Source organism: Brachycentrus maculatus, unplaced genomic scaffold (genome assembly GCF_059751285.1).
Source record: "Brachycentrus maculatus isolate JH-2025_06_01 unplaced genomic scaffold, ASM5975128v1 h1tg000374l, whole genome shotgun sequence".
Lineage (NCBI taxonomy): Eukaryota > Metazoa > Arthropoda > Insecta > Trichoptera > Brachycentridae > Brachycentrus > Brachycentrus maculatus.
In genome coordinates this window covers 1,020,251-1,048,107 of record NW_028281123.1, presented here as the reverse complement: position 1 = coordinate 1,048,107, position 27,857 = coordinate 1,020,251, and the positions used below count along the sequence as shown (strand labels likewise).

The window sequence follows — 27,857 nt, the reverse complement described above, 5'->3', positions numbered from 1 at the left end:
TGTTCAATGGTTAGTTAATTGTAAAAATCTCTACACCCTGATGGAAATGATTTACCGTTACATTGATACATTCTATAATTATTGTTAATTTTCTGTTTTGAATGGAGTAATTAACAATTTTTCGGATTTTTAGCTTTCAATATGCATTTTTGTGTAAGCACATACAATAAAAAAAAAACCTTTCAGACCTGGCTAGACACTCCGGAAAGGTGAAAAACCAATAAATGATAAGAAAAAGAAAGACACACTTTCCTTACCATACATTATTTTTTATTATGTAAACACTGCTCGCATGTGACATTGAATGCAGTTTTGTGTTTTTGACAGGTGGTTTCTCACGTAGTCAAAAATATTCTCTTTCACACTTACATAATTAGTGCACAGTGAAATTCCTTAAAGTTATCAATGAAAATATATTTATTAACTTCAGTGATAACTTAAAATAACCACCGGTTACCTGATAAAGACATTTTTTTCGTTAATATTTGTCTTCGCTTATCGTTCTGCGAATTAGAAAGTTGCTTGGCGAAGGACGTCTTGTTTGTAAGTGTTATTAATATATTATTATTTTTAACCGACAAGTTATTAAAAAATATATAAATATTTATAAATCAACATTGCCGTTGACAAAATATGAATTGTATTAAATAATTATTCGATTTTAAGTACACTATTCTTGCGCCATAATATTATGAATTTCAAATATTTTTTTCCTCAATGTGTACGGAACAAATGATCGTTGCGCTAAATTAATTCAATACATTTATTTTTTTAAATTCTTTATTTGATTTTGAATAAAGATTTTTTACCCAGATAGCATTTGACTATTTCAACATTTAATATTATGGATTTTGACCTAAATTAACTTTAAACGTGAATATTTTTATCTCACTCTTACCTTTATCTGCATCCAATGATGCATAGGAAACTGCATCATATTGACGCAGTGTTATCTCGATCGTTACTTATATGAGGCAAGGTGATCACTCCTGCGTTTCAGGGACCAGTCCAGGGTAATGTTAAATATATATTAGAGTGTAAAATCACCTTCGTAAAAACGTTGTTTTCGTAGGTTAGTAACGAATGACGTCCACACTACTACTATTACAGATCTATAAAGCAGAGACATTTTGGGTTACGTTGCGTAACTCACCCGATGACATAAAATTTGATGACATATCGCTCACTCCTTTCAACAACGTCATAATATGTCAAAATACTTAATAAAATGAATTAAAAATAAATATCGAGCCACTTATTTAACTTTTTCTGTGCAACAGATCTTTTAAGGTAAAACCTGAAGGTTTTTTCTCCATTTGAAAAATATTTAGTATATTTAAAAAAATAATTAAACAATACCTTTTCTTCAAAATGCAAAAACAACACTTTCTGCCCTGTAGCGGGTAAATATTATTTTTAAAATATGCCGCTTTTGCTGGGATATAGTACATTTTCTGGGCATGCAGACACGCACAACTGACAAATTTACGATTTTTGATACATGACGTTGTTGAAAGGAGTGAGCGATATAGCGCAGTGTTATCTGGATCGTTACTTATATGAGCCAAGGTGATCACTCCTGCGCTTCAGGGACCAGTCCAGCGTAATGTTAAATATATATTAGAGTGTAAAATCCCCTGTATTTATTTCACCCCCCCCCCCCGCTAGGAATCGGACCCGGGACCTCCAGCATGGTAGCTAAACACGCTAACTATTACAGCCCCTTGGGTCGATTGATGCTTAACGGCGGGAAAAGTATTTTTACCTTCTACGCCGGCCTCATTTCAAAGTCATAAAAGAAGGAATTACACATTTAATGTTTTTATATGAACATTATGTGCCAATTTCCTTGTTGAGGTTTAAACTATATGTATATAATTTTCATATCCCGTTGCCAGCGCCCTACAGGCGTAAATAACACCCGTCCTAAATGAGTTAACAGCAGTTAGTCACAGTGGTTTAAAGATAATATTGTTTTTTTCTTTCTATAAATATAGCTGATATCTTGTTTATTTATTATTTTAATATACATGATATCCCTTTTGGAATGGTATGAATGTAATAATCAATAAATGCTTCTTATGAATAAAAAACAATATTTTTTCCAGTTCCTTTCTATGATTCCGGCATGGCAGTATTCATTTTCTGTGTCCATAAATGAATATATCTCAAAACATTGATTACGTTGAAGTTTTTTAAAGAAATGTAATTTAACATTTGCGATATTAGATCACATTGAAAGAACGATGACATAAAAGAACTTTTTGAAAAAAAGAAAAAGAAATTTTTGTATTAAAGTGATATCTGTCCGCCACACAGCATTGCAAACATGACAAGAAATTAGATGTTTGAGACGTGTTTTTTGTATACGAAGTTGAAGTTAACCGAAATGCATAAAAATGTGCAAACCGCCGCAACATAATATTCCTGAAATGCACAAATATGTGCAGACCACTGCAACATAATATTCCCGATATGCACAAATATGTGCACACCACTGCAACATAATATTCCCGAAACGCACAAATATGTGCACACCACCGCAATATAGGGTTTCTGAAATGCACAAATATGAGCACACAACGGCAATAAAAGGTTCCTGAAATTCACAAATATGTACACACCATCACAAAATAAAAGGTTTTTGAAACGCACAAATGTGTGCACACCAAAAACAATTTCTTCTTCCTTTTTCTTCTTCTGCTTGATGTGGCCTTGTGGCCTGTTTTTAAGAGGGATTAGCCTCCTGCGATGTCGATTCCCAGCTGTCAATCCATCTCTTTGGTGGTCTGCCCGGGAGTATTGCTTTGGAGTAGGCCATACAGCGCAATGTGGAGGAGTCTGGATGGTTCCATTCTCCTCACATACCATTGTCTCCTTCGTTGCCTTCCCTAGCTAACAACATCTTCGATCTCGCAAATTTCCCTTATCCCGTTGTTCTTATTCTGTCTTGTAGACTCTTGCCAGATATGCTTCTTAGAGTCTTCATTTCTGACACTCTTTGTGCGTTTTTTGTGACTACGGTGTCCGCTCTGCTTTCGATCCCATATGTCATGATGGGTCACACACAAGTTTTGCATATTTTGAAAAACAATGTGTTAAGTAAATTTCATTTGCTAGTATATATTATTTATAGTATTTTTCGCTTTATGGTTCTTATCTTTATTAATCAACACTGTTTGCATTGACTTGTTTATTTGAATCAAGTGTTCTTACTCTGTATGTCCTCGAGCTGATAATTCAGTAAAAAGAAGTCGAATCCCTTTAACTATATAGTGTAGATAACATCAACTTCTCTTTACACAGTGTTGGCGGGAAATTTTTAATTCTTTTTCGACATCTAAACAATGATGCAGAACAATGTGGAAGTCTGGGCATTTACGGGGCTTACGACCGTCATAGGCTAGTTTAAGTGATCACTTAACACAAGTGTAACATTCACCAATTCTACCCATGATTGACAACCACACTACTCAAATTCTTTGAACTTTTGTATATATGGTTCAATTTCGAAACATAATGCAAGAATCACTAGAATTTCACTAGAGACATCTATTGATGAGATGAAGTTTTTTTTTACTGAGCAGAAACTTTATCAGAAAATTTGTATGTGAGGTCCGAATCATGGATTATAATCACATACATTCATGAGAAACGCTAGAAAATATTATTTTCATATTATTATTTTAGCTTACAATTTGACCAGTTAATTTATTTACAACATTTTGCGTGTGTCCAAACACTTGTTCACAAATCTGGATTATCTCCAGATTTGGAGTTATTTTTAGGAGCTATTTAGGAGTTATATTTTATTTATTTTTTTTAAATGTGCATGTGATGTAACAAATTGTATATAAGTATACTGATAACAAAAATGTATATTCCGCAAAAAAATATTTTAAGTAGCAACTAGTTGGAATATTTAATTTTTAATCTGTCATATCTCGCTCATTTATTTTTAAACATATGTAAATTATGGTCTAATATTATTTTTGCTAATTAAAAAGATACGATAATACCAGATTTGTGATTTTCATAACCTTGCCCCATGACCTCATGAATTATTAACGTAATCAAATGGAAAGATTTTATTAAATTTGAATTAAAACGTATTTTTTTAATAAAAAAAATTTTTTCATTAAAAATATTAAATGTATTTTTGAAATAAAATGTTAGTAAAGTTGGTATATAATCACTCACCGAGATTTAAGTCTACCGGTTTCGAGACGCACCCGTCTCTTCGTCAGGACAATTACTACACCAGCATGCAAATAATAATACCCGTCACACTACCATAGTACTATTCAAACATTTACAACTACATAAAATGTAGTTTTTTTTCAAATATATTTTGTTTATGTAGTTGTAAGTTTGTGAATAGTGCTATAATAGTGACGTGTAGTATTGTTTGCAGGCTGTTGTAGTAATTGTCCCGACGAAGAGACGGCTACATCTCGAAACCAGTAGACAAAAATCTTGGTGAGAGGTTAAAACTGACTAACCACAGAGTAAATGCTATAGATATCAATATTATTTAATCTTTCGTATTGAAGAAAAAAATAAGTATTTTTAGTGACAGCAACTATCAAAAAGCATGCTGTCCGCCATAGCATTGTTAAGTTATGCGTATGTTGTCGTAACATTCAAAAGATGGCGTTGCCATTGTGATATTTTTTGTTTGTTTAAATAAATATGTTTGCATTGGGGAAAAAAACACCTGTGAAGGTGTCGTTTGTCGTTGGTGTATTGCGATGAGAATATGGAAGTGTGGGTAGGTATTTACAGGGCTTACGACCTGCCATAGGCTGGTGCTTACGACCTGTGCTAAGATATCAATTAAATCTAGATAACAATAAAAAAATTCTAAGTAGAGTATGTCCCAGAATTTGTGAACAAAGATTTGGACACATTCAAAATATTTTTAACAACTAAATCTTGTGTTGTGACGGTGAAAAATGAAATTGCCACTATAGGGTACATATTATCACTCAGAAGGATTATCTAATTTAACATACTCAACCTATAAAGGTTTGTGTAAGACTCGTTTTGTGTTTATAACAGCCGATATAATCAATATTTTCATTCATCATTTTCTTTTGCAAAATTCGCATTCGTAAAAACGTTGTTTTCGTAGGTTGGTAACGAATGACGTCCACACTACTACTATTACAGATCTATAAAGCAGAGACACTTTGGGATACGTTGCGTAACACACCCGATGACGTAAAATTTGATGACATATCGCTCACTCCTTTCAACAACGTCATATATCAAAATACTTGATTTTTCAGGAGATCGTTTTTAAAGTTTAAGAATATAATAAAATGTATTAAAAATAAATATCAAGCCACTTATTGAACTTTTTACTGTGCAACAGATCTTTTAAGGTAAAACCTGAAGGTTTTTTCTCCATTTGAAAAATATTTAGTATATTTAAAAAAATAATTAAACAATACCTTTTCTTCAAAATGCAAAAATAACACTTTCTGCCTTGTAGCGGGTAAATATTAAGTTAAAAATATGCCGCTTTTGCTGGGATATAGTACATTTTCTGGGCATGCAGAAAACACGCACAACTGAAAATTTACGATTTTTGATACATGACGTTGTTGAAAGGAGCGAGCGATATAGCGGTGTTCGTTTTTCGTTTTATTAAAATATCTAAAGTTTACACCTTCATATCTCCCTTTCTTCTCTACAGATTTTAATGAGAATCGTACCGATAGTCTTGTGAATTTTCAATTTATCAGCTAATAAATAATAACGCATCATGAAATTGGTCCATTGGTCCCGCCAGCAGAGCCATTACGCTCGTTAGTTTCAGGAACGGGAAGTGATTCTGCCCATTTCCTAGCCAACATTCAACAATAAAACAGTTCACAACACTTTGAGTGTGTCCAAATACTTGTTCACAAATCCGGGTTTCTCCGCTTAGGGGGCATACAACATTTTTTTTTAAATATCGACATAAATGAAGAAGAATATGCTTATTGTTTGTAACTGCAGACAGTTTGAGTGTTTGATAATGTCCTAAGAAGACGAATTGCGTCACGTATTGACATATACATAAATAAATGTAGAATTCAATCCAAAAAACCTTGTTTTATTTTGGATATATTACCCAACAAGTATATGCTGTAAGTCTGGGCATTTACATGGCTTACGGCGGGTAACTTTTACATCGCTAAATGTTCCAAAAACAATTAGTAGTGTGGTTGTCAATCATGGGTAGAATCAATTAATGTTACACGCGTGTAAAGTGATCACTTAGCCCAGCCTATGACGGTCGTAAGCTTCGTAAACGCCCAGACTTCCATATTCTTCTTTATCTATGTTGAGATGTCAAATAAATAATATGAAAAATAACTCCTATAATTGGAGAAAATCCAGATTTGTGAACAAGTATTTGGACACACTCAAAAGTTTTTTTACAGTTAAATTAAACATATATTTCGGCAATTGTTTGCGTGATTTTTTTATCAATTTTATTTTCTCAGTCAAGAGATTAGCGCGCGTAGGTACCGCTTTATGCATCTTTGAGTATCTCTGGGTGTACGCGTACCTCTAATTGGGAAGCACTGGTAATGATAATAATAATGGACAATGTATCCATTTATGTATATAATATCGCATGGCCAAGTATCGGACCTGAGACGCGCTTGCCTCCTTCATTTTAAATTCAAATCTAACTTCAGTCACATCGCGGCATCGACCGTCGGCGGTCGTGTGTTTAATTTCCATAAATTTAAAACTAGCAGTCATTTCGTTTTGAATATTATTTCTGAAGACCTTTTTACGGCGGTGTTTTTGGGTATGTTGAATCGATCCTATGTATTATTACTGATCAATTATAATTTAAACACAAATATAACAATATATTTTTAGGCCATTTTGAAGACAATATCCACTTTCATTTTAAATAAGTTTTGATTAAAAAAAGGTTATATTAATACACGAATTCTTGAATTTTAGTCTCTTTTCATACATTTACTCAAACTTCCAGTAATTTCATTTTGAATAATATTTCGGAAATCTTTTTTACGGCTGTGTTTTTCGGTATGTTGAATAAATCTATTTCCTATGTATAATTATTGATTAATTGAAATATAAACATACTCGTACAATTATTTCATTACATTTTAGGCGATTTCCACGACAATATCCACTTTATTTTTATTTATTTTTTATTGTTTTTTTTTTTACAAAATACATATTTAAATCATACATAATAGTTGGTAAATATACAAAACATTTAAATTATAACGTTTCTACCTCTCTAATAAAGCAGATTCTTGTGTTTTTACTTGTATTTTTTTTTTTGTAAAAACGAAGTAAATTAAAACAAAATAAATTTAAAAAATAATATTCCTCGGTTAAAGAAAACACTTCGTTTTTTACCACTTGAGTTTTATTATAGACTACATGTTTCAGAAGTTAAACTTCCATCATTCAGGTCTGTATAATAACATTATACAGACCTGAATGATGGAAGTTTAACTTCTGAAACATGTAGTCTATAATAAAACTCAAGTGGTAAAAAAACGAAGTGTTTTCTTTAATCATTGTAACATGTCTTACCACAAAGTTAATGCCGAAACAATAAATAAAATATTCCTTGGTATGGAGTCTAGGTAGGGGTGAGTCTTATATGTTTTTTAAATGTAGTTTTAAAGGTTTGATAATTTTTTAAAATATGTTTTGATTAAAAAAGGTTATTTAAATACACGAGTTCTTTCAATTATATTTTCATTTTTATACATTTACTCATACTTACAGTCATTTTGTTTGAATAATATTTCCAAAAATTTTTTTACGGCGGTGTTTTTGGGTAAATTGAATATTTCCTGTGTATTATTACGGAGCTTACGACCGTCATAGGGTGGTTTAGGTAATCACTTTACACACGTGTAACATTCACCAATTCTACCCATGATTGACAACCACGCTACCCAAATTCTTGGAACTTCTATATATATTGTTCGATATGAATTTACTAGAATTTCACTAGAGATCTATGGTTCTTTATCTATTCATTTTTTTATTGATTTGGCGTTTAATTTGTAGAACTCCATTTTAATTTATGTATTAATTTTAAATCAAACACAGATGTTTTGAGTGTACTATAATAAGTTGTATTTTATTAACAAAAACACATAAAAAATAATATAGTGACAATTGTTTCGCCTTGTTAGGGCATTATCAAACAATTTTTTAATTGTGTTTTTATTAATAAAATACAACTTAGTAGACTTATAGTAAAATTAATACCTAAAATATGCATTTTTATTGATCTCTCAAAATAACTACTGCTTTTCGTAATATCATTAGGTTGATCGAAAAATCAAACTATAAAAAAGGGTTTAAATTTTCTTTCTTCTGTGGTCATTAGTCTGTATACTTACTATATTTTGACGTCTCAACAAAGATGAAGAAGAATATAGAATCTCGGTATTTAAATTTTGTCGCATTATCAAAAATTCATTTGATAATGCGACATTCGTTTGATAATGCCCTAACAAGGCGAAACAATTGTCACAATATTAATTTTTTATGTGTTTTTGTCAACAAAATGCAACTTTTTAATAGATTTATATTATGCACTGACACTTCGTGATGGAATTGCATTTTTAATAATGCCCTAACAAGGCGAAACAATTGTCACAATATTAATTTTTTATGTGTTTTTGTCAACAAAATGCAACTTTTTAATAGATTTATATTATCCACTGACACTTCGTGATGGAATTGCATTTTTAATATATTATTAGATTAAAACCAATATTTTTAGCTTTTCCACTTTATTTTTATTTGACCAGCGACCGGGTTTCGTCGTTACCGACATTACCGACCAGTCTGATGATGGCGGTAACGACGACCCGGTCGCTGGTCAAATAAAAATAAAGTGGAAAAGCTAAAAATATTGGTTTTAATCCAATAATATATTAAAAATGCAACTTAGTAGACTCAAAAAATCTGTGTTTGATTAAAAATTAATACATAAATTCTTCATCTATGTTGAGATATCAAAAAATAATTGGAAATAATCCATATTTAACAAGTATTTGGACACACTCAAAATGTTGGAGTATGCGTTACGTTTGGAATTTCCCTTATTAGCTGATTATAAGCTGGATTTTCCTTAATAGCGAATTTACTTGGAAATATGTTCATTACGCAACATCGCGAATCAACACGACCAAACTGTATCGCAAATCAAAAACCCAATAATGAAATATCCCCACTTGGACATCTCAAGAAAGACGATGAAGAATATAAAAATTCGGGTATTTAAATTTTGCCTGCCTCCGTAGTGTAATGGTCAGCACGCTCGCCTACCGTTCCGGAGGTCCCGGGTTCGATTCCCAGGGGGGTCAAATAAATACAAGTGATTTTTTCACTGTAATATTTATTCAATATTACCTTTCCTTCATGTATAAACGATCAAGATAACACTGCGTTTATATGAAGCAGTGCCCTATGCACCATTGGGGTGCGGATAAGGGTTTTATTATTATTATTTAAATTATCTTTTTTTTATTCTTTATTAAATTATAATGTTTTAATTTTTTATTTTTCATGATGTTTTTAATGCAAATTTTGTATTCTTGTATTTCTTTTGAGAATTTTGTATTCTTATATTTTTATTCCTGTCCGCCTCCGTAGTGTAATGGTCAGCACCCTCGGCTACCTAATGTAAGTGATTTTTTCACTCTAATATTTATTCAATATTACCCTGGACCGGTACCTGAAGCGGAGGGCTGATCACCTTTCCTTCATGTATAAACGATCAAGATAACACTGCGTTTATATGAAGCAGTGCCCTATGCACCATTGAGGTGCAGATAAGGGTTTGAAAAGTTGAATCTTTTGAGATGTTCTCTCTCTCGTATTCTTTATTTTTAAGAAGTTTCACTTCTATCACGAGTACGGTGCTGCATGTGCTTTTTTTTTTTCAATTTTGTACAATGACTTTTGGTTTCATGGATAGTTATAATCATCGGGCCTGTTTCCTTAAAGTAGTCACTCGGGCAGATATCCTGCGGTATCGTATGTCATTGAGAATTCTGCCGAGTCCGTATATTTATGTATATTTGATTACTTGACATTATTTAAACCAGGGGTGGCCAAAGCGTCGACCGCGGTCCTGCGGTCGACCCCTTATTACGCATTTCTAGCACGCCTGTCTGATAAGTGCAATATGAAAAAAATATCCGAGAATATCCAATGAATGTCTCCGACGCTTCCCCTAATACGACATAAAAATGTTGATAATCAACTAGTCCATTTATAAGCATCTAAAATATATATTTTTAATTTAAGGGTCTCTCCTAAAAAAATGGAGAAAGCCATAAACCTCACAAATTCTAAACTGATAGCGCTTTTATCAGCCATAATTCCAAATCTATGGTTAGGTTAGATATATATATTTATATATATATATATATATATATATATATATATATATATATATATATATATATATATATATATATATATATATATATATATATATATATATATATATATATATATATATATATATATATATATATATATATATATATATATATATATATATATATATATATATATATATATATATATATATATATATATATATATATATATATATATATATATATATATATATATATATATATATATATATATCGTAGTCGTACAGGAGAAAGTGGCCAACTAACAAAACGTAAAATGTTCAGGAGGGCCAATTAAGTCACTTTTGCTTGGCAAGAAAATAAACATCAATGCAGTAAGTCATTTTTAATAAGTCAATATATTATACTTCCAATTTTAAAATCCTTTGGGATTGTTTTCAGGGCAATATTAAGCTAGTTAGATATCAAATAGTCAATGATCACGTTTTTGTAAAAATGCACTTGGTCACTTTCTCCTGTATGACTACGATATATATATGCATATATATATATATATATATATATATATATATATATATATATATATATATATATATATATATATATATATATATATATATATATATATATATATATATATATACACCCCTGGACAAAAAAATTTACGAGTCCTCAAAAAAACTAAAATTGACACATAATGAATTATTCTTGATATTTAATTAGTTTTTTTTGTATTGTTTAACATATGTGATGACTACTCGTTACTTCAAGGTTAAAATGAAAGATCTTACTCATGAATTGTACTTAGAAATTGCCATTATATACCAGGTATCAGATTATCCGAACCTTAGAGCCCCTTAACGGTTCATTTATGGTCGAGTGTTTGTGATGGAGTAATAAAAGACATGTAATTTTTTTATTCATATTTAAGAAGAAGGTTCTAATCGCTTTATTTTAAATTAAGGTATTTTACATTTAAACATATTTATAACATTTAAAAATATTTAATACTTAGTGAATTCACCTTTATTTTTTATAACATGTAAAATTCTATTATTTAACGAAGCGTAAAGCGAATCTTAAATTTCTGATGTTATTTCTTCTTCCTAAACTTGAATCAAGTTTTTTTTAATTCCTCAATGTTTTTTTATTTTTTTTTCCCAACTTTTTTTTTCATAATCGCCCATAAATTTTCTATCGGGTTCAAATCAGGACTATTCCCGGGCCACGTCAACGATTTTAAGCCAATTTTATCCTTGTATTTAATGATCTGTAAGAAAAACAATAAATTATTTATCAAGTGGTCTACAAAGTGCATTAAAAAATAAATATTTGTACTCACAGTGCGGGCTCTATGGCACGGCGCCAAATCGTCCTGAAAAATCGGGTCCGCGGTATACTGCGTAATGTCCTCGATTGTTGGAATAAGATGGTTTTTCAGCACTTTTTTGTACTGGATGGCATTCATCGTACCCTGTATAAAATTTAGAGGTCCCAAACCGTACGCTGTCATGCACCCCCAAATCATGACGTAGGGTGAATGTTTAACGGTTCGAGGGACGCACGACGGATGGTATTTTTCCCCAAGTTTTCGTCGAACTATCTTTATGCCGTCTGGACCAAAAAGGTTGAATTTTAATTCATCGGAGAAAATAACATTTTGCCAATCCTCCAAGGTCCGATTCTGGTGCTCCTTCGCCCAATCCAGTCTAGCCTTCTGCATTTTGTTCGTCAGTAATGGTTTCTTTGCGGGACTTCGTGCTTGGAAACCATGCTCCAACTGCCGCCTGAACACTGTTTTTACTGAAAATGTTGATTAGCTAGTAGACTGCACCTCTGCGTGTATTTTAAGTGCCGTTAAAAATCGATCGCGCATAACAATTTTTTTTTATTAAGCGATCATCTCGGGCAGATGTCGCGCGCCCCCATCCGCTTCCTTTTTTCCGTTCTATGGATTCAGCTTGTTGGAATTTTTTAAATAAAAACCTCACTGCACCTTCTGAATACCCAACTCGACGAGATATTTTACAATTACATATGTTTTGTTGCGACAGTGTGATTATTTTGGATTTTATCGCTATCGACATTTGCTTTGCACTTTCCATGATTGTTGTGTTATGTTCCCTCAAACGCGGGTAAAACAAAATTGTTGAGACATTTTAAAATGTAAATATTGTAGAAAGGTGACACAAAGTGTCTTTAATTTATTGAACAAAAGAAAGAGGTATCGATAAAGGATTTCTTAGAAAAAGAGTTCAGTAAAGTCAAGGCGTGCGGTAGCAAGTAAACTCGTAATTTTTTTTGTCCTGCGGTGTATATATATATATATATATATATATATATATATATATATATATATATATATATATATATATATATATATATATATAATAAAAATAGATCGTCCCGCACTTTGAAAAGTTTGGCTACTCCTGATTTAGACGATCAATATAATAAAGTATCGCGTTACAGTGTTATTGCATTGTATCTCTGTAGCTTCTAACCTCTTTGTCAGTTGAATGCAGTAATATCCTGTTTTTTATCGATTTGGCATTAACTTTGTGCAAAAATAGATTATGATTTATATAAAAAATAAAACACCAAATATCACTTTTTGATTTTACTAATGTAAACACGACTAGTTTCGAGAACTACAGATTTTCTCATCAACAGTTTGTATTTTCAACATCAGTTTGTATTTTCACCATCAGTTTGTATTTTCACCTGTTATGAGAATATCCCCAGTTCTCGATACTAGTCGTGTTTACATGAATGAGCTCAAAAAGTGGCATTAAACATGTGTTCTATTTTTATATTGAAACCAACATATTATGCCAAATACAGAACCACTCTCTAGTATACTTCGCACCAAGGAGTTATAAAAAGTTCTCAGCACTCGGGTTTTTTCGAAAACCCTGGCTGTACGCAGAAATCCTAATATTTTCAATGCATTTCCACTGACCGCCTCTATGTGATCGTGAATAGGGTATCATCATTCGGGAGGAATATCTAATTTAACACACTCAACCTATAAAGGATTGTGTAAGACTCGTTTTGTGTTTACAACAGCCGATATAATCAACATTTTCATTCATCATTTTCTTTTGGAAAATTCGCATTCGTAAAAACGTTGTTTTCGTAAGTTGGTAATAAATGACGTCACATAAACGAATCCACACTACTACTATTTCAGCTCTATAAAGCAGGTACATAAAGGGATACGCCCCATAACGCACCCTATGACGTAAATTTGATCATTTTATTTATTGTTTCGGCATTAACTTTGTGGTAAGTCATGTTGCAATGATTAAAGAAAACACTTCGTTTTTTACCACTTGAGTTTTATTATAGACTACATGTTTCAGAAGTTAAATTTCCATCATTCAGGTCTGTATAATAACTAAAATATAAAATATTTATAGAACAATTTTATATTTTATATTTTAGTTATTATACAGACCTGAATGATGGAAGTTTAACTTCTGAAACATGTAGTCTATAATAAAACTCAAGTGGTAAAAAACGAAGTGTTTTCTTTAATCATTGTAAATTTGATCACGTATGGCGGTGTCCGTTTTTCGTTTTATTAAAACATCTAAAGTAATACTAACCTTCATATCTCCCTTACTTCTCTACAGATTTCAATAAAAATATTACCGATAGTCTTGTGATTTTTCATATTAATTTATTAGCCAATAATAAGTGTCGGGTTGTGGTCCCGTGGCTAGTATCGCGGACTCTAAACTCAGAGTTTCTCGGTTCGAACCAAAATTTGATGCCTATTTATAATAATGAGCCGCTTAGGCTCACAGAAATAGTATGAAATTGAAATATTTGTGCAAATAATAAAAACACAAATATTTATATTTTTTTAAATAAAATAACATGAGAATAATCCATTGAAGATGTGGGTCTATTTTATCAAAAAGTTTGTTAATATTACCGGAATCCGATCAGTTACCCCCTCCGCGCTTAGTGCGGCAGTGAAGTTTGTTAGTACTCGCTTCTTGACCCGGTTTATCGACTCTTGTTTTTTTACAGAAGAGAAAGTCTTCGGCGAAAAGTGTACGTAATCTCTAAATGCCTTACCGGCAGTGGACACTTTCAACGATATCTTTATTCATTTTAAATCGAGAGTTAATTTTGGCATAGCAACATACTACTTGCCCAATTAAAAATGGTATCTAATTTGCGAATAAACCATATCATATTTTCTACTAATTTTTATTTGTAAATGACCGTTTTTTTTCTGATTTGAATGTAGAGATATGCGGAATAAATTTAATATAATTGATTTTATATTGAAATTAATACGCATAAATTGTATTTTTGTTAATTTCATTTTTGAATCGGCAGTCACTTTGTGGTAAAATCTATCCATTTTTAATTAAAGTCTTACTTATGTTTTGAATATTGAAAGCATTAACTTTGTGGATCATATTGATAGTTTATTTCGAGAAATAAAAATACTTTGTGTTCTGATCCACTCAAATTTTTATTGACCAACTAGTTTCGGCAACAACCTGTTGCCCTCTTCAGGGTTACATTTATTACTTTATTAGTAATAAATGTAACCCTGAAGAGGGCAACAGGTTGTTGCCGAAACTAGTTGGTAAATAAAAATGTGAGTGGATCAGAACACAAAGCATTTTTATTTCTCGAAATAAAAAAGTTTTACTTATTTCTTAAAATCTATTGTGACACGTGTTTCGATGCATTCCGCATCATTTTCAAACACCGTATTATCTCGTAGACTCTTGCCAGATATTTATTTTATTTATTTTTATTTATTTAATATAGTTCCATATTTTTATACAATTCAATACAATTTCTATACATTTCTGCTTAATACAATCTTATAAGTTTAGTTGCGCTGAGCCTCTCCAGAAAAGAGACAGCTCTTGTGCTTTGAAAGGAATTTTTTGTTGTTGTTGATAGTGACATGTATTCATTAAAAAATATATATATTACTGGGGAACATATCGCTCACTCGTTTCAACAACGTCATAAATAAAAAAACTTATTTTTCAGGAGATCGTTTTTAAAGTTTAAAAATATGATAAAATGTATTAAAAATAAATATCTAGCCACTTATTGAACTTTTTACTGTGCAACAGATCTTTTTAGGTGAAACCTGAATGTTTTTTCTCCATTTGAAAAATATTTAGTACCTATATTTTAAAAAATAATTAACCATACCTTTTCTTCAAAATGCAAAAACAGCACTTTCTGCCCTGTGGCGGGTGAATATTAAGTTAAAAATATGCCGCTTTTGCTGGGATATAGTACATTTTCTGGGCATTCCGAAAATATGAACAGCTGAAAATTGACGATTTTTGATATATGACGCTGTTCAAAGGAGTGAGTGATATATTTTTATGCGGTGCGAGGAAGTTATCTTGTTTAGTTTTTTATTGTATAGTCTGTATATGTTTATAATGTTCGTTATGTTTCTTTTTTAGTGTTTATGTCTTTAATATTTAATTTTGTTTTATTCCTGAGTAAGTAAGTATATGAATTTTTTTAAAAACTCTTTTGCTCTGAAGAGTCTTCTTTTCTGACACTCTTAGCCTGAAACTTATGTGGGGTATCGTCCTTTTCTGTTATTTCGTACTCTAAAGTTGCATCATCTATGTGCTCTTTCGAAGGATTAATTGGGAGTCGTGAAGTGTGGCACGTACGCTGACTGATCAATGTAGTGCGTCCATGGTTCGACATTCTTAAAATGTACGATACAATTCCCATTGCGGATAGGCTTTTTCTTAAATATTTATTAGTTGCATTAATTTATTCGGCAGTCACTTTGTGGTTAAATCTATCCATTTTTAATTAATGTTTTACTTAGTAAATATATTATATAAAACCAGCATTTTACACAAAAAATGAACTAACTAAAAATTTTAAAACACAGTAATCCTGGAAATATATTAGACAATTGCAAATATAAATTGAGCTGCGACTGTGGAAGTTCGTATATTGGTATGACTTCCAGAAAATTCAAAACAAGAATCAGGGAACATGAATTATGTTTGAGAAATAATAGTTTTACGGAATTCGCTAACCATTTAATAGATAATGATCATAAATTTAACCACAATAACGTAGAAATCCTAAAAATAATTCATACGAAAAGTCATAAACTGCAACAGTAAGAAACAATAGAAATTCATGCAAATATAAATAACAATAAACCCATAATTAATGACTAAAGCCTCCCCCCTTTTGTATATGTTCCCACTAATAAGAAATAAAAATGAAAAATAAAATAAATAAATAAAAATAAGAAACGGCTACTACCCCCTCTTCAACCTTCAACATCCCAAGGACCCAACTCTAAAATTTAGAATCAGCTTCACAAACGGTGTTTGAAAATGATGCGGAATGCATCGAAACACGTGTCACAGTAGATTTTAAGAAATAGTGGTATTTACTCCAGAACGGTAGCCGAGCGTGCTGACCATTACACTACGGAGGCGGACTCTCTCATATTCGTATAATATTCTATAAAACAAAAAAATATCCAATATACATTAAAAAAAAATAGCGTGAGCACACGATTAGCCCTGAGCGTGGCTGAACGTATTCTGATTTAAACGCTTGAGACAAACTTGAGATCTCAGTCTTAACACCTATAATGTTGATCTACATATTTATCATCCGTAGGGTGAACAACCCAGTATCTTTTAGAAAAAAAAACAATAGTACTCATGCATTTATGTTGATTCATTCGTTGAATCTTGATGTCGAGAAAATTTATTCCCGATGTGTCCTCGTCTTTATATATATATTGTTATTTTGTTCTACCGCCTGTGCCTGCTAAATATTCAATCATTTCTGCATCCCGAACATAAATATCCTAAGATTAGCATGTCCCGAGTGACAGCTTACATCCAAGTCGTACATGATCATGGCTGCCAGACAATACAGTAACAAAATAATCTTGTTTAGGCATGTACGGGGTATATCCAGGGTCGCCAGGTCTTTTCCAAATAAATACCGAACAGTGAGCAAAAAAAGTTTTAATCGTTTTTTTTATATTGCTAACTTAAATTACAAAGTACAATTTCACAACTAGGTAACCTAACTTATATTTTGTCTCACTAATGCACGCTTGCAGCAATGTCTTATTTGCTTTATCTGCCCCATGCATTTCACAACATCTTTCTTCTTCTTCTTTACGAGCCCTCTGACCTGCACTGCTGGATATAGGCCTCTTCCCCTTCTTTCCATTTCCTCTGGTTAGTTGCTGCTAGCAGCCAGTTTAACACCCCACGGCGACAATATCGTCAGACCATCTCTTTTGGGGTCTTCCAACACCTCTTACTCTCCCAAGGTCTTCATCGTAGAATTCTGGGGATCCATCTTGTGGGGTCCTGGTATTTGAGGTTTGCCACGTGATCCATGATGTCCTCTACTTTGTTTTTTTTTCCTAGTATATTCATTTGTTTTTCATAAAAAAAAATCGCGACATGTTAGACTGAAATTACATAGTATACATAATTCAGCCTTCAACAAATCCACTCTTAATTTTTTACGGCTGTCCGTCCACAAATGGTTCATATGGATTAATACTCTTTCCACATAAGCATTAGTACTATATTATTTATTGATTCGGCATTAACTTTGTGGAATGACATGATTATTTTATTAAAAATTAAACATTTATTTATTGTTTCGGCATTAACTTTGTGGTAAGACATGTTACAATGATTAAAGAAAACACTTCGTTTTTTACTACTTGAGTTTTATTATAGACTACATGTTTCAGAAGTTAAACTTCCATCATTCAGGTCTGTATAATAACAGACAACAGTCTATACAGACCTGAATGATGGAAGTTTAACTTCTGAAACATGTAGTCTATAATAAAACTCAAGTGGTAAAAAACGAAGTGTTTTCTTTAATCATTGTAAAAATTAAACACTTGAATAATCCACTTAATTGAGTTTTATTTTTATTTACGACTAGTTTCGAAAACGAAAATTGTTTTCATCTTCTGGTACAAATTAAAACATAACATTTTAATAAAATAATCATGTCATTCCACAAAGTTGATGCCGAATCAATAAATAATATGATTATTAAGTGTATAATTTTTAATAAAATACATTAGTACTACATGGTACTGATATTATCGTTTTAATTATCTTTTTCAAGTTAGGGCTTATTTATGCTATTATTTATTTACTTTTCAAAACAATTATTGTCTTTGTAGACTGCTATGGTCAGCTCTCCTCGTCCTCAGGTTGTAGGTGCTTCTGTCCTAGATAACGTCACCTAGGCTATGCCTTCGAATCATGTTATCTTTCTGCAGCATCCATGAATTCCTTGGTCTTCTTCCAGATAACTTTCGAGGAAGATCCATTTCTATTGCCTGGTTACATAGTACTTTGTTTTGAATATTGAAAGCATTAACTTTGTGGATCATATTGATATATTATTTTGAGAAATAAAAAGACTTTGTTTTTTGATCCACTCACATTTTTATTAATAAATTATACCCTGAAGAGGGCAACAGGTTGTTGCCGAAACTAGTTGGTTAATAAAAATGTGAGGGGATAAAAAAACAAAGTCTTAATATTTCTCAAAATAATACATAAGTAGTACTTTATTTTATTTTATTTTTATTTGTCAAGTCTTATTTTTATATACAAACAAAATAAAAATCAAAAATAATAACAATTGAAAAATTATTTCATGGTTTAAATACGTTTAAATTTATGATTATCATATTTTAGAAATTTACACTACATTAATTACGTTGTACGCGCCTTTTACATTTCAATCGATAAACTTTTTTTATGTAATTAATTAATAATCATAGCTATAGTGAGAATAACGTCCGCCATTCTCACTATATCCATTGTTGCCAGGTTGCAATTTTGAAAGTACTAGTCAGCCATATGAAGATTGTTATCAAAGATATATATTTTATGCTGTAGTTTATATTCGGATAGAACAGTGGCGTGCACAGAGTTATTAATCAGAATCGGCAGTAGGAAAAACAGCGTTTTATTATTTTTGTAGTTATCTGTCATAAATCTAATAATGCGTATTTTGTCGCGGAGAAATAACTGAGAAAACGTGTAGTTTAAAAATATATATTATAGTCAAACGCACTATTTTTTTCAGTGTCACTGTTTTCCATATTTTTTTTCCATTAAACTGGGGGAGGCACTGCTTGTGTGCCTATATGAAATGCACGCCACTGAGACGGGAACCATACTCGTATATTTATAATTGGGTAATATTATAATGTTTGAATGGTTTCGTGTCAGCTTTTTATTACTATTGACAAAGTAAAAGAAAATTGAATGATGGTGTCCTAATTTATGGTATTTATTATTTTATCCTCGATTTTTGAAATTAACGATACATCGCGTGCTTGTATCAAGTTATATAAAATGAAAATATAGGACATACATACTTGAAAACATAGCTATTATCTGACCCTTCGTGTAGTTTCTTTGTATGTCTTACAAATGTGTTGTCTGCCGGTAGGATAGTAAGGATTGTGAAGGAAAATGTGAAAAATACATCACAAACACCCAGAGCAATTTAAAACAAATCTCTCTTGAATTTATTTTCCACTTGGCGGGAATCGAACCCGCGACGTCAGTTTTGTAGTCGAGCGTCTACCCAACTACGCCACGGCGCCTGTATTTTTATTGTTCTTACGTTTTCAATTGAGCGGGAGTTTAACGCCATACTCGCAATAACAGATGTCATTTAGCATTCGGCAACGCTTAAAGCCGCACGTCATTGCTTGCCCGATTTTTTTAAGAATATATTTTGGATTTTTGTTTGTTTTTTTTAGATATATAATATATATTTCTTCTTCTTCTTCTTCTAACCTCTATCCGCACCCCAATGGTGCATAGGGCACTGCATCGTATAGGAGCAGTGTTATCTTGATCGTTAAATACATGAAGGAAAGGTGATCAGCCTTTCGCTTAATGATCAGCCTTTCGCTTAAGGTACCAGTCCAGGATCATATTAAATAAATATTAGACTGAAAAATCACTAATATTTATTTTGACCCTCTTGGGAATCGAACCCGGGACCTCCAGCATGGTAGCCTAGCGCCCTAACCACTACACTATGGAGGCGGACCACATATATTTAGGTATATAGTATACATTGAAATAATATTATTATACGGAGGCGGACCATATATCGCTCACTCCTTTCAAGAACGTCATAAATCAAAAATCGCCAATTTTCAGTTGTGCATGTTTTCGGAATGGCCAGAAAATGTACTATATCCCAGCAAAAGTGGCATATTTTTAACTTAATATTTACCCGCTACAGAGCAGAAAGTGTTGTTTTTGCATTTTGAAGAAAAGGTATTGTTTAATTATTATTTTTAAATATACTAAATATTTTTCAAATGGACAAAAAACCTTCAGGCTTTACCTAAAAAGATCTGTTGCACAGTAAAAAGTTCAGTAAGTTGCTTGATATTTATTTTTAATACATTGTGTTATATTTTTAAACTTTAAAAATGCTCTCCTGAAAAATCAAGTTTTTTGATTTATGACATTCTTGAAAGGAGTGAGCGATTTATTTAGCTACATAATATACATTGAAATAATATTATTATACATTATTAAATCTCCTTTCCTTTCAATGACTCTTTTCTTTTGAAAACCATATATTTATTTTTAAAAAAAACTTTTTTTTTCAATGTGAAAATGGTGCTTTAAGAATAAAATCCATTTGGTAAAATGTTACCTAAATTTAAAGAAAATTATGTTGCGATTTAACGAATACTGGGGCTTAAAAATAATACTAGCAAGTAAAATGTAGTAAAGTTGTAACACCCGGGCTTCTGGGATCAATTTGTTCCTTATTTTTTTGCTAATGAAAACAGTAAGTAAAAAAAAACTAATTGACAACTAATCGATTTTAAACGAAAAGCAATTATGTTTTAAAAGGTGGATTTTATTATAGCTTTTTTCAGACACGTTCTCTTTTTCTAGACCTTTTTTCTGTCATTAAAATAAAGGTCAAATTCTTGATTAGAAAATAGTATCTAATAAAACCCTTTTGTGTTTGCAAAACAAATTTGTTTTTCCATTTTTATTATGACAAATTGAGAACCAAGAATGAACTAGCGTGTTTCAAAGTCCCATAGTAAATAATTTCATTTTATTATTTAATTACATTAGTTAGAAGTGTGATCGATTTGAATGTCTGTTGGCTTTTGTATGCTGACGATGCTGTGCTTCTTGCCGATATTCGCTGGTGTAAAATGTGTGTGTTAAAAAACAGGGATGTGTAATGTCACTGCGGCTGTTTAATCTATGCATGGATAACTGCATGATAGGTTTAAATATTGGAGTTAAAATTATCGATTTGAATGTCTGTTGCCTTTTGTATGCTGACGATGCCGTGCTTCTTGACGATATTAGCTGGTGTAAAATGTGTGTGTTAAACAGGGATGTGTAATGTCACTGCGGCTGTTTAATCTATACAAGGATAACTGCATGATAGGTTTAAATATCGGAGTTAAAATGATCGATTTGACTGTCTGTTGCCTTTTGTATGCTGACGATGCTGTGATTCTTCCCGATAGCAGAGAAGACCTGCAGGAGCTGGTGACAAGGGTGTATAATGTGTGCAAGGAAAGCGATTAGCTGATAAATGTGCAGCAAATCCAAAGGCATGGTTTTTGAAATAAATTAATGTAGATCTGGGTGTAAAATAGTTGTGAATGGGGAAATTTTGGAACAGGTAGACGATTTCGTAAATTTTGAAAGTATGTTTTCTAGCGATGGGTAGATTAATAAAAGATTTACGTGGTTTTTTTCCCCAGCAATGAGCAAATGCTGAGAAGTTACTGATTGGCCCACACTAGATTATCGCTCCTGTTCCCAACACAGATTTTTTTTTAAGTTAGAAGAAACAAATATCCACTTAACGATCTATAAACCTTGTACATGATAAGCAAGGTAAATAATAAATACCATTCTCACCCAAAACATTAATATATTATTAAAAGTAAAGAGTTCATGGTAGAAAAATAAGAAAATACATACAGCATTTTGAGTGTGTCCAAATACTTGTGAACAAGTATTTGGACACACTCGAAATGTTGTAAATAAATTATCTGGTCAAATTATAAGCTTAAATAATAAAAATGAAAATCATATTTTCTGGCGTTTCTCTTGTGTGTGATTGTAATCCAGGATTCGGACCTCACATACAAATAAAAGAGTTTCTGCTCAATAAAAAGCTTCTTTACATCTCACCAATAGATGTCTCTAGTCAAGTTCTAGTGATTCAAGAACAATGTTTAAAAATTGGTTCATGTATATAGAACTTCCAAGAATTTGAGTAATGTGGTTGTCAATAATGGGTAGAATTGGTGAATGTTACACGTGTGCAAAGTGATCACCCAGCATATGACGGTCGTCAGCCCCGTTAATATCCAGACTTCCATATTCTTCTTCATCTTTGATGAGATGTCAAAAAATAATAAGAAAACACATAGTTTCGATGCCTCTTCAAGTGTTAGATTGACGTCACAATGTTTATAGTACATTGGTAACCTTGCGTGCCATAGAATTAATTCAATTATGCGTTGTTAAATTACTGTTTGCTTAGAATAGGTTTGTACAATAATAATTGACCGTACGTGCTGAGTCCGATACCTTCACACATTGTTCTTTGAACGGGGTTCAATTCCGTTCTACAAATCGACAATCGATCGGAAGGTATTAAAATTTCACGTCGGCTTGTACGAGCAACTACCGCATTTTACAGACTATAAGACATTTTTTCAAATAGTCGATTCATTCACTTGAGAGTAATTATCCTTGTCTTGGGCAGCTCTAAGCAGCATCTCGACGGTCCTGATCCCCGTCCAATCTAGTATATTCCGGAGCCAGGAGATCTGTCTTCTGATCTGGTTCGATTCCCAGGTGGGGTCAAATAAATATAAGTGTTTTTTTCTTAATTAGCTGTATCTTATATTTATTCAATATTACCCTGGACTGGTAACCTGAAGCGGAGGGCTGATCACCATTCCTTCATGGGTTAATTAATGATCAAGATTACACTTTGTTTGTATGATGCAGTGCCCTATGCACCATTGGGTGCGGGTAAGGGGTAGAAGAAGAAGAAGTTTTCATTCGCTTTTAGATTCAGCTAATTCGATATCATGATGAGGGACGTATTTACGTTTGATACCATGTCGCTCACTCCTTTCAAGAACGTCATAAATCAAAATATTTGATTTTGCCGAAAAACGTTTTTAAAGTTTAAAATAATAATACAATGTATTGAAAATAAATATCGAGCCACTTACTGAACTTTTTACTGTGCAACACATCTTTTTAGGTAAAACCTGAAGGTTTTTTCTCCATTTGAAAAATATTAAGTATAGTTAAAAAAATAATTAAACAATACCTTTTTTTCAAAATGCAAAAACAACACTTTCTGCCCTGTAGCGGGTAAATATTAAGTTAAAAATATGCCTTTTTTGCTGGGATATAGTACATTTTCCGAGCATTCCGAAAACATGCACAACTGAAAATTGACGAATTTTGATTTATGACGTTCTTGAAAGGAGTGAGCGATGTAAGGTTTATTATACTTCTTACTGTAATTCAACACCTGAATGTACAAAGAAGCCTTTCGAAACTTGATATGTGCTATGAAATGACACCCTCTTTATCCCTAGTTCAAACATTTCCCCCCAGGTGTGTCTTCGTTTTTGTTCAAACTATATACAGTGGAACCTCCCATAACGAGTAATTCACATAACTAACAAAAAAAAATTATGTGAAAAATTGCTCTTTTAACGAGCGACAAAGTCCCCTTTTCAGGACATTCACTTCACTTTTTTCCGAGACCAGTCAAAACATGGTTAAAATTTGAGGAAAAAATATAAATGTCCGTCGATTAGGTAAATGGTGCATTTTTAACCTTTGATTAGCGTGAGGTCAAATCACTTTTAAAATATAGACCATCGACCCATTGACTGTCGGCATGATTACCTAATGATGACACCGGTACCCTACACAGAAGTCATATTTGATTTTTCAGGAGATCGTTTTTAAAGTTCAAAAATATAATCAAATGTATTAAAAATAAATATCAAGCCACTTATTGAACTTTTCACTGTGCAACAGATCTTTTTAGGTAAAACCTGAAGGTTTTTTCTCCATTTGAAAAATGTTTAGTGTATTTAAAAAAATAATCAAACTATACCTTTTCTTCAAAATGCAAAAACAACACTTTCTGCCCTGTAGCGGGTAAATATTAAGTTAAAAATATTCCGCTTTTGCTGGGATATAGTACATTTTATGGGCATTCTGAAAACATGCTCAACTGAAAATTGTCGATTTTTGATATATTACGTACTCTATAAGGAGTGAGCGATATGTATTAATATGTATGTTTATGTAATAGTTAACAAATAAGTGTTTTTTAAAAAAAGTTCCAAAAATGTTAATAGTGTGGTTGTCATTCATCATTTTGTCTCAAAATGGAGTTGGCAAAAGAAGGATACAAGTAGACCAAATGCAGTCGAAATGCGATCTCTCAGATGAAAGGAATAAGCACACTGTTGGTTTTCCCAGTTGAAAGATATCGAAGAGTTGACCTTAGCTTATTTTCATTGCTGCGACCCTTGCAAGGCTGAGAGTGTTGTAGGGTCACCGTGTCGTGTGTTATCTCGCTTCCTGCTTACATTCGTGACGTCATATGGCACTGGCGATTATCCGGGATGATGTGAAGAACAGTACAATTGAAGACGCTGGAGATAGTATAATTTTCCCCTCAATTCATTCCATCGTCTGAGAGTCGAACCATCCTAACTGCATTTATTTATTTATTTAATTTATTTATTTCAAAACATATTACATACATACATATGTCATATATACATATCGCGCACTCCTTTCAAGAACGTCATAAATAAAAAATCGACAATTTTAAGTTGTGCATGTTTTCGGAATGCCCAGAAAATGTACTATATCCCAGCAAAAGCGGCATATTTTTAACTTAATATTTACCCGCTACAGGGCAAAAAGTGTTGTTTTTGCATTTTGAAGAAAAGGTATTGTTTAATTATTTTTTAAAAATATACTTAACAATTCTCAAATGGCGAAAAAACCTTCAGGTTTTACCTAAAAAGATCTGTGGTACATTAAAAAGTTCAATAAGTGGCTTGATATTTATTTTTAATCCATTTTATTATATTTTTAAACTTTAAAAACGTTCTCCTGAAAAATAAAGGTTTTTGATATATGACGTTGTTTAAAGGAGTGAGCGATGTTACCTTTTTCGGCGGTTGACCGGCGAATGCGTTCTGTCTTTGCGAATATCCCCTTAATGATAAAGATCGTGCATGTGTTTTGATTCGGTTAACCGCATATGAATAAGTAAAATCAATAATCAAGTGGTTGAATATTGTCTCCTTATCAAATCACTGACGGGAGTCACGCAGAGATAAGGCCATTTAAAATTAAATCTAATAATCCGTTAACAGTGATAAAATCGTCACATGAGAGCAGAACTATCCCAAGTCCCATACGATACAATTTGGTTTTTTATTATAGGTGTCTCAAATTGAGATGAAACATCTATTTACAACATTTTGAGTGGGTCCAAATACTTGTTCACAAATCTGGATTATGTAAATAATATAAGAGTTTCTGCTTAATAAAAAGCTTTTCTTCATCTCACCAATAGATGTCTCTAGTTAAGTTCTAGTGATTCAAGAACAATGTTTCTAAATTGGTTCATTGGTGCATATGGTATGCAAATATAATCCAGGATTCGGACCTCACATCTAAACGAAAGAGTCTCCGCTTTCCTCTTCCCACCATAGATGTCTCTAGTGACTCTCGCACACTGTGTTTCGAGTTTAATCAATGTATCTAGAAGTGTCAAGAATTTCAGTTACAAGGCTTACGACGGGTTACATTTACAGGGCTAGAAGTTCCAAAAAAATAGTAGCGCGGTTTTCAATCGTGGGTAGAATTGGTGAATGTTACACGTGTGTTAAGTGATCACTTAAACCAGCATTAGTCGGTCGTAAACCCTGTAAATGCCCAGACTTTTATATTCTTATTCATCCATGTTGAGATATCAAAAATAATGAAAGGTGATTGTCTTTTCTGATGTATGCTGTATATGTCGCTCACTCCTTTCAAGAACGTCATAAATCAAAAATCGTCAATTTTCAGTTTTCGGAATGCCCAGAAAATGTACTATATCCAAGCAAAAGAGGCATATTTTTAACTTAAGATTTACCCGCTACATGGCAGAAAGTGTTGTTTTTGCATTTTGAAGAAAAGGTATTGTTTAATTATTTTTTTGAATATGCTAAATGTTTTTCAAATGGAGAAAAAACCTTCAGGTTTTACCTAAAAAGATCTGTTGCGTAGGAAAAAGTTCAATAAGTGGCTAGATATTTATTTTTAAAACATTGTATTATATTTGTAAACTTTAAAAACGTTCTACTGAAAAATCAAGTTTTTTTTATTATACTATTAGATTAAAACCAATATTTTTAGCTTTTCCACTTTTTTTATTTGACCAGCGACCGGGTTTCGTCGTTACCGACATCATCAGACTGGTGGGAGGCTATACAAATTGTTATGTTATATATAAAACAAGGCAGGAGTTGATAACCTAAGTAGGAGTTGATAAGTTTTTTTTTTATATTTATGACGTTCTTGAAAGGAGTTAGCGATGTATGTATTTACGTGTAGGTATATCGCTCACTCCTTTCAAGAACGTCATAAATAAAAAAAAATGATTTTTCAGGAAAACGTTTTTAAATTTTAAAAATATAATACAATGTATTAAAAATAAATATCAAGCCACTTATTGAACTTTTCACCGTGCAGCAGATCTTTTTAGGTAAAACCTGAAGGTTTTTTTCTACATTTGAAAAATATTTAGTATCTTTAAAAAAATAATTAAACAATACCTTTTCTTCAAAATGCAAAAAGAACACTTTCTGCCCTGTAGCGGGTAAATATTAAATTAAAAATATTCCGCTTTTGCTGGGATACAGTACATTTTATGGGCATTCCGAAAACATGCACAACTGAAAATTGACGATTTTTGATATATGACGTTCTTGAAAGGAGTGAGCGATATGTCACATTTCCTCCAATACTTTGTTGCATTGAAATATCTTGATGTTGTTATCTGTCACGTGCGATATTGTTCTTTTGTCATAGATTAGTATATATCTCGTAACTTAATTCAGAAGTCACTATGACTAATCGATTACGTTCATTTACATGCGATTACACTATTACGAGATATAGATCGATCACGATTAAAGATGATTCCCCAAAACACTTGACCTTTAAACTTTTCAGGATTTAAGGTATTCAGGTTTTTCATTTCAAATTGGACGTTTTACAAAACAAATTAGACGCAGTACAAATTTAATGGGATCAAAATGGACGCCTCACAAATTTAATTGAATCA

At 32.0% G+C, this 27,857-nt stretch overlaps 1 protein-coding gene across 3 annotated transcripts in view; it reads left to right on the top strand.

The window, feature by feature from the left end:
• The first annotated feature begins 296 nt into the window (after window positions 1-296).
• The window catches only part of LOC148303294 (ileal sodium/bile acid cotransporter-like), a 47,986-nt gene continuing 20,425 nt past the window's right edge, over window positions 297-27,857 (top strand). The window contains exon 1 of one of the 3 annotated variants that reach the window (XM_088270207.1): window positions 297-543. The gene's annotated coding sequence lies outside the window, so the exon portion shown is untranslated. Of the gene's footprint in view, window positions 544-6,685; window positions 6,812-7,807; window positions 7,829-27,857 lie in introns of those variants that run through there. The other 2 variants (XM_088270208.1, XM_088270209.1) reach the window with 2 other exon arrangements.